Source organism: Saccopteryx leptura, chromosome 4 (assembly GCF_036850995.1).
Source record: "Saccopteryx leptura isolate mSacLep1 chromosome 4, mSacLep1_pri_phased_curated, whole genome shotgun sequence".
Lineage (NCBI taxonomy): Eukaryota > Metazoa > Chordata > Mammalia > Chiroptera > Emballonuridae > Saccopteryx > Saccopteryx leptura.
The window spans coordinates 157,922,708-157,931,111 of NC_089506.1; the positions used below are offsets into that span (position 1 = coordinate 157,922,708).

The following is an 8,404-nucleotide window of genomic DNA, read 5'->3' on the forward strand; positions in this document are numbered from 1 at the left end:
TGCCACTTAAAAATATAACATGATATCTCATTTTCTTTATAATTCTCTCATTACTAATGACTGTGAGCACTTTTTTACATTTCTTAGCTTTTTAAAAAATTATTTTCACTGTTATAAAATTAGTCTTATTCATTTGGTCAATTTAATTCCTTTGTTAATTTTCCTATGGGGCTGACCTGATTTTAGGGAATTCTAGCTTTTGTTGCTCTGCCATTTGAAACTTCAAATATCTTGTCCCATTCTGTTTTATATATATATAAAACAGAATATATATATACACTAAGTCAGTTTAGAGTACATTTGAACATAAATTCTTATTTTTTTACAATCTAATTAAACAAAATATTTTTTTTTTGTTTTGCTTTTGTTTTTGTAGAATGTGGGTTAGTATAGTCAGCCCTGTGATATTCTCCAATAAGGGTTGCTCTCTCCAACCCTTTTTCTAGGAGGATTGTATCAGCAGAGTCTTGCTTTACCAGACTCTGCCTCTTAGTCTTCCAGTAATTAAACAAGATTTTTGCTTAATTGTTTGTACTTTTGAAGTTTTAGGAAGTCTTTTTATATTATGAGGGTACTTTCCAACATCTTCTATTAATATTTTTATAGTATTACCTTTAATATTTAGTATCTAATTATTTTGGAATTAATACTATTTATTGCCATAAAATGAGATAGAATATCAAACACTATATATTTTATAATTTATCTTTTATTCATTTATCTGTGGGGTTCTTTTATTGTAAATTAAATTTCTATATGTTCTTTCTGTCTTTGTACTTTTTTATTGCATAGGCTGTCATCTGTTTCTGACTGATACCATAACATATTTATTATTATGGCTTTGTAATCATCTAATTAGCTGGTTGGTGAATTTTATAAATATAAAGAAATTGTAAAGGCACTTGGTCCAAATTTCCATCTAATGCCCAAATTTCTTATAACATCCCTGAAGGATTATTCTCAATGTCTGTGTAAACAACTTGGTTGATACTTCGGGTAATTCATCATGTTGTTGATTATATATCTTCATACATGATCTTTACAGCTTGAAACAGAACATATTATTCTGTTTTTTCTTATCACTTTTAGTTCTGGAGCAAAACAAAAGATTTACTTATCTACATGTAATATATGGCAATTCTTTATGATCGTTGTGACCTCTGTAGTCATTTTTTCTCTAGGTTTAACATACTCAACTACTTTACCTATCCTCATGTGCCTTGATATTCTGACATGTTTCAATTCTAGCTATCCTCCTCTGTACACAATCCATTTGATCTTTTTAAAACATTGTAAGTGTAACTTGGAAACAAATAATTCATATGTCATCTATAAACCTACAGTATATTGAAATTATAGTCTCCTTTTATATGGATCCTAAAGTTCTATCAATGGGTGTTCTTTCCATGGCTCACCTAATGTAACTCCTAAAAATGTAGCACATCTTAAAGAACAAGTAAAAATGTATCCACATCTACTAAGTATCACCACAGGAATAACTTTTAATCTCTTGATATAAAAATAAATCAACATTTTAGTGTAATTAAATTTATAATTTTAAAATCTTCCTTCCACAAACTAATTCCCAGACACCTTTGACTTGCTACTTGTCAACACATGTACCAAGATCAGTCATTTCTATGGTCACACATCCCAAAACTGCCATTAATCTTGCTATTTTTTCTTATTTCACAGGAGATCTAGTTTCTTTGGGCCATTTCAAGTCAGATTTTCCATAATAATTTTCTGAAATACCCCTTTCTTATTTTTAGGCAACAATTCCTCACACATCATTTGACTCTCAGCATGGAGATATCTGGGAAAATATTAGAAGAATGATTTGCCCCCTCCATGAAAGAAAAGAGAGAAATTTAATAACTAGTGACAAGTTCCATGTGAGGAGAACCCAATGAATGACAAATCCTGTCAACCATATGACACACTGCTGCAGACCTTTCAGCTCACCTTCAGTGAGCTACTAAAGGATCAGTCACTTCATATCCTCTTGCAAATTAATGTATATTCTGAAATCTAGGAAAAGATCCATCAACAGCATGGGGTGTGATGTTCACTGAAAAAGTTCATTGTAATAAATTTTCTTTAGTTTTTTCCTCCATAAATTATTACTTACACTGCTTGAAAAATAAACACTTTTGCCACTTTGAACTTATTTTTCTCTAAGAAATTTCTAGCTTATTTTGGCAAGCTGTCTTTAGACTGAATTTGGACCCTAAGCAATTTAGCTGAATATATTTAGAATTAGCCTAGAAATCTGTTGACTTTGTCTATTGTATACTAGCATAATTTATCTTATCCTTCAAAATCCAAGTCGGAGGTCATTTCCTCAATGATGCCTTCCTCTCTTCTAGAATTACCATATTTTTCGCTCCATTAGACAGCACTTTTTTCCCCTCAAAAGTGGAGCGGAAAATACCTGTGCATCTTATGGAATGAATGTTCATTTTTTTTTAAGTTGCTGCCAGGCACTGCGTGGGTAAACATGTGGAATTAACACCAGCGGGAGCATAATCATACTAGCCACAGTGGCGTGCGGAACCGGGCATCTGCTGAGTGATGGCCTGGTTCCCGTTTCCACAGTTGCCTGCAGCTCAGGAGGGATGGCGAGCAATGTTGTGTAGGTGCATTCATCTGGCATCACCAAGAGCAGACATTAGAGGTGCACTGCAGCAGTGGAGGGCTGTGCTGCAGCTGCTGGAGCTCTGTATAAACTGCTGACGTCACTTGCTGCCCTATTAGTGCTTGAACAGTTTAGAGCACATATTAGCAGAACAACAACAACAAAATACTTTAAAGCAGTGAAGACTCATCTAGTGGTAATTCCTGGAGGTCTTACCAGCCAGTTGCAACCTCTCAACATTTCCATCAACAAACCATTTAAAGTCTTTATGCGAGAAGAGTGGAACAAATGGATGGCTGCTGGTAACCATGATCTGACACCAACTGGAAGAATGAAGAGACCCACTATCACTCAAGTTTGTGAATGGGTGAGAACATCATAGCAGTCAGTGAAGAATGAAACCGTGGTACAGTCATTCAAAAAATGTGGCATTAGCAATGCCTTAGATGGCACTGAAGATGGTATCTTATATGAAAATATTGAAGAAAGTGATACCAGTGATTGTGAGCAACGGAGCTTCTTAAATTCTGACATTAGCGATGATGAGTTCCTGGGGTTACTGGACAACTAGAAGAGTATTTGAACATTAAAGTCTCTTCTCATTTGTTAATAGCAGTGCTAATGGTTGTTAATACTGCTGAGTTTACATTGTTGAAATATTATTGTGGTATATTTTAACACACCATTTGGTTCAGAATATTTTTTTTCTTATTTTCCTCCTTAAAACCCTCAGTGCATCTTATGGTCAGGTGCATCATTTTTATGCTCTCTTCAAAGACAGTTCACAACATGATTATAGTACTCTTACATTCATTCAGAACACATTTGAATGCCCATTGCAAATTAAATTCTGTACTTGGTACCAAAGGATCAGAATTGAACAAAACTTAAAACCCGTTGCTTTAAAGATACAACCTAATTGTAGAGGTAGACATATAAATATATGATTAAAACACAGTAAGTACAGGAATGAAGGTATATAGAAGAGAGGGAGTTTATTACAGAGAAGTGAGAAAATTGACTCAGATATGATTCAGTTAAGGCCTAATAGATGAGACATTTGACTATAGTCTTGAAAGGAGAGTTCATCTGCAATCCAGTTTGTCTTGAATGTGTTGGTTTTCTTTGCTAGAGTGTCTAGTTCCTTGGGCTGAAAAATGAGTTTTTATCTCTGAACTACTACTGCCTAGCAAGGAAATGAATATATAGCAAGTGCTCAAAAATATTGGATATAGGTGTATATTCTGTGCCAAGGACCATGTCTACTTTAAGTGTAAATACCTTCAATAAAATTTACCTCCTAGTTATCCACATAAATTAAAATACACAGTTTAAGAAACACCTCACTAAAATATGAAAATGAGAATGGAGGAAAAATATTGGAAGAAGACACCCATTACCTGAGATCAAGACCTATATAGTAAGACTTTTACTACCGATCTCTTTGTTTTCCCTTTTCATTGGTTTTTAGGAGGACCCCACATTACACAGAGTGTGTGCGAGTTTTCCCAGTGGGCTTCACTTACATTGGCAGCAAGAATTAAACATGTAAATGTTCTTTTTTTCTTCATATTAGCCTGCCTTTTCTTTCCCCCAGAAACTTTGCCTTTGTGTTCTGAAACAGTAAATTCACCTAAGAGACTAATGCCATGGTTGAGAATAAAGTGTCATTCCACCCAGACAGTACATCTGAATTTAAAGTAGTCATCTACCACAATATACTCAAAATAGTGGTCTCACAAGTGGGGTTTTTCAGACATGGCAGTTTAGTGGGAATAATATGATGAAGCAGTTATTCAGTTATTTCTTGATATAGTTGAAACTCTTTTAAAGTCTAGTCCAACAACATTCATTAATTCATTGATTCAAAACAAATTTATGTCTAGTGTTCAAGAAAAGAGGAGGGAGAGGTGTAATGGAAAATGTGCTTGTTATGTAAAAACGGCCATATTTGCCCTCTCTACTCACCTCCAAACACCCTCTGCCATAACCATGCATTGTTTCAGAAATTTGGTCCCTTGTGGTGTTACATTCCAAAAAGTTACTTTCATACTGATTTTTATATCATTCTAATAATTATTAACTTCAAAAATAATTTCCATACTATCTAGTCAATTTGGTTATCTTATATCCTAGACACAAAATTCTTAAAGTGTGTGTATTATTCTTAAAACTGAGCAGGAGTTAAGCTTGGTCATACTATAATAAGTTAAGCACCTGCTAAGATGTCTCTAAATATTTTTTTTCCATAAAGAGATGGTTTATGACACTGTTTGTACTTGAAATTTGATTTGAATAAAATACATGTTTGATGTTTTCTTAAAACATGTTTTGGGGCCCTGGCCGGTTGGCTCAGTGGTAGAGCGTTGGCCTGGCGTACAGAAGTCCCGGGTTCGATTCCCGGCCAGGGCACACAGGAGAAGTGCCCATCTGCTTCTCCACCCCTCCCCCTCTCCTTCCTCTCTGTCTCTCTCTTCCCCTCCCGCAGCGAGGCTCCATTGGAGCAAAGATGGCCCGAGCACTGGGGATGGCTCCTTGGCCTCTGCCCCAGGCGCTAGAGTGGCTCTGGTTGCAACAGAGCGACGCCCCGGAGGGGCAGAGCATCGCCCCCTTGTGGGCGTGCTGGGTGGATCCCGGTCGGGCGCATGCGGGAGTCTGTCTGACTGTCTCTCCCCGTTTCAAGCTTCAGAAAAATACAAAAAAAAACCAAACAAACAAACAAACAAACAAACAAAAAACATGTTTTGGATTACTATGATGATTTGTATTACATATTAATTTTTTATTTTGTTTATATCATTTATTACAAGTGTCCAGAATGGGTAATAACAAGATTACAGTACTTTGATTTTTTTTTTCTTCAGGGTAAACCAATCCAAAAAGAAAAAAGACTTGAGTAGAATATTGAAGCAGAGATAGAATATATGAGGGCAAAGATAATGTAGTGGGCAATAAACAGCTTCTGGACCTTCACAAGTGGTTCACAAAATGGCCCAAAGTGGTAATGTACATCAGGGAACTTTCCACAGGAGCTGAACTTTGCCCTTATTCTTGCGGCCCTCATATGAAGGCCACAATGTGTCTTTAAGAACTGGACGTGGAGTTTTGAAGCACCAATATAAAGCCACCAGAATCTTTCATCCTGAAAAGTATCCAGAGTCCATTTCTACTAGCGAGCATTCCAAAAATCAAATGAAGTCAAAGTTCAGCCCCCTAACCTTATAGTCTTGTCATGGGTCATGCAAATAAGCTTTGCTTCTGGTCCAGGCCACAGTCCCACATGGACAATGGTTTGAGGGAATTTTGAATTTTGACATAGTTGGAACATCTAGACATGAGTTTTTTTTTCATCAAATGTATAAGCAGATTAACTACTCTGAGAAAAATAGACCTTAACTGTCAAAAAAATTATAGGCTATACTTTGCAAAATAATTATTAATTTTATCTTGCATGATATGGCTCCATGAAAATATATTTTCATACTCATAAATATTCATATTACATCTGTTTCAGGCACTAGTTTTATTTGCCTGGCTCCTGTCAGCATTTAAGTTTGTAACACTTGGATCAAAACAAGGTCAGTCAGGTAAAAACGTCAAACTGATGTAAAGCACAAGTGAAGCAGTTGGGAGTGAATATTAGTACTCCAAACATGGACAGCTCTGGGTGGAATGATAAAGTGCAGTGGGATAGCTAAGTTTATGAGCAATTTAGTTGTATGGATACTACCTTCTAAGAAACATTGAAAATAAGAAATTTAAGCCCTGGCCCCATAGCTCAGTTGGCTAGGGCATGCCAGTTTGATCCCTTGTCAGGACACATGCAGGAACAGCTTAATATTCCTCTCTCTCTCTCTCTCTCTCAAAAAGTTAAAGGTTAAAATATTAATAATATTATACATTCACATATATTGCCCACTCTTAATTATCTTAACCCAAAAGTTGTTTGTTTGTTTTTCTAATACAACAGAAAGTATCATTGTTAAATAGCAACATGATCAAAACTTGATTTTAGAGGCACAACTAAACAAAGTTGTACTGTGGACAGAGTCCTGGAAATGAGGGAATAGGACACATATTGGCCTTGGGAAAAAGGTTGAAAGAAAGTTCCTATTTTTTAAGATAAAGCAGTCAATTCAATTAAATATCACTTTAAGGCCTTTCTTTTGAGACCAACTTCTTCATCTTTAACCTGACCTTCTCCCTGAGTGTTTGTGTGTTAATTGTTTATTGATACCATGTATGATAAAGGTCACAGCTAGTAAGTATGTCCTATTTCATATTATACATCACCCAAGTCTAATGTTTCTGACTAAATCCCAAAGGAATAAATGTTAGTCACAGAGCTGAGCATTAAGAAAATAATTGAATTTGTCTGGCTCTGCAGTATAAAATGATTTGAAGGACAAAGAGGACTAATAGTCTGAAAGGCCAAGTCAGAAACAGAGGAGTGCTTAAGAACATTTGTTTTTCTTCCCCCAGAGTACACTATGCCTTCATAGAATGTTCAAATACCTAGGTAAAGATCTTAAGCCAAGCAAAGGAAAATCTTTAGTTTGTTCCTAATTTTCTGGATATTTCAGACAGATCTATTCAATAGCAGTGGGGAAAGAGAAAGTGAACTGACTGTCCTTAAATGAGCTAGTGTAACACTACTTCTGGGTCCATGGCCCTGTCAAAAGGAAAAAAAGAGCATCCTATTCAGGTAAAGTTGAGTTGGTTTTGTATCACTTTATGGAAAAATAGAGTTATGGTTGCAACCTTACCAGGTTAAAAATAGAGAACCATTTGATTTTCCAGAATATTACAAACTTGAGCCATTTACCAAATTCTTAATGTTCTCAGTATGTGCTATGCCCCAAGCACATATCTAAGAACCTGAGATGTGTTCTCTTAATTTGTGCAGTAAGCCAGGGAGAAAGGTATAATTATATACTTTATGGAGGAGAAACTGAGGTCCAGTGTCTAAACAGCATGCCTAAGATCACACACCTAATGGTAGGAACAGGATATAAACTAGGATTTGAATTCAGAGCCTCAGTCTAGGTGTCTTCCTCACTGGTTTCCCGACCCTTACTCTACATTTTCTCTGTGTGGCATCTGCAATGCCAAAGAAACACTTCCCTTCTCAAGAGTCCTAGAATTAAATTGGGAGATCTAGAATCAATCAGTAGAAATACTTATAAAGTGAGAAACGAAGTCTGCTCCTTACTTTTCGTTTTATCACTGCAAAAATAGGACCCACATCCAGAGTCGCACACTGAAATTAGTAGCAAAGAAGGTACTGGGATCGAGGACCCAATTCATGTTTCAGGACTCCCAGAGGTCTTTACGCTATATCAACTGATTTTCCTTTAATATTTCTTGGTAGGTTTCTATTTCCCAAGTAAAATGCCAACATAATTTACTTCATCTCATCATATTTCCTCTTTTTATTTTTTTATTTTTGTTATTTTTGACAGAGTTTGAGAGAGGGACAGATAGGGACAAACAGGAAGGGAGTGAGATAAGAAGCATCATTCTTTGTTGTGGCACCTTAGTTTTTCGTTGATTGCTTTCTCATATGAGCATTGACCAGGGGGGCTACAGCAGAGCGAGTGACCCCTTGCTTAAGCCAGCCACCTTTGGGCTCAAGCCAGTGACCATGGGGTCATGCCTATGATCCCATGCTCAAGCCCACGACCCTGCACTCAAGCTGGTGAGCTCATGCTCAAGCCAGATGAGCTTCACTCAAGCAGGTGACCTCGGGGTTTTGAACCTGAATCC

At 36.4% G+C, this 8,404-nt stretch overlaps 1 non-coding gene across 1 annotated transcript; it reads right to left on the reverse strand.

Moving 5' to 3' along the window:
- Positions 1-375: 375 nt before the first annotated feature.
- LOC136404718 (small Cajal body-specific RNA 4) lies at positions 376-502 on the reverse strand. Its single transcript, XR_010751423.1, has one exon. It is a non-coding gene; the product is annotated as a small Cajal body-specific RNA 4 (non-coding RNA).
- Between the last annotated feature and the right edge of the window lie 7,902 nt (positions 503-8,404).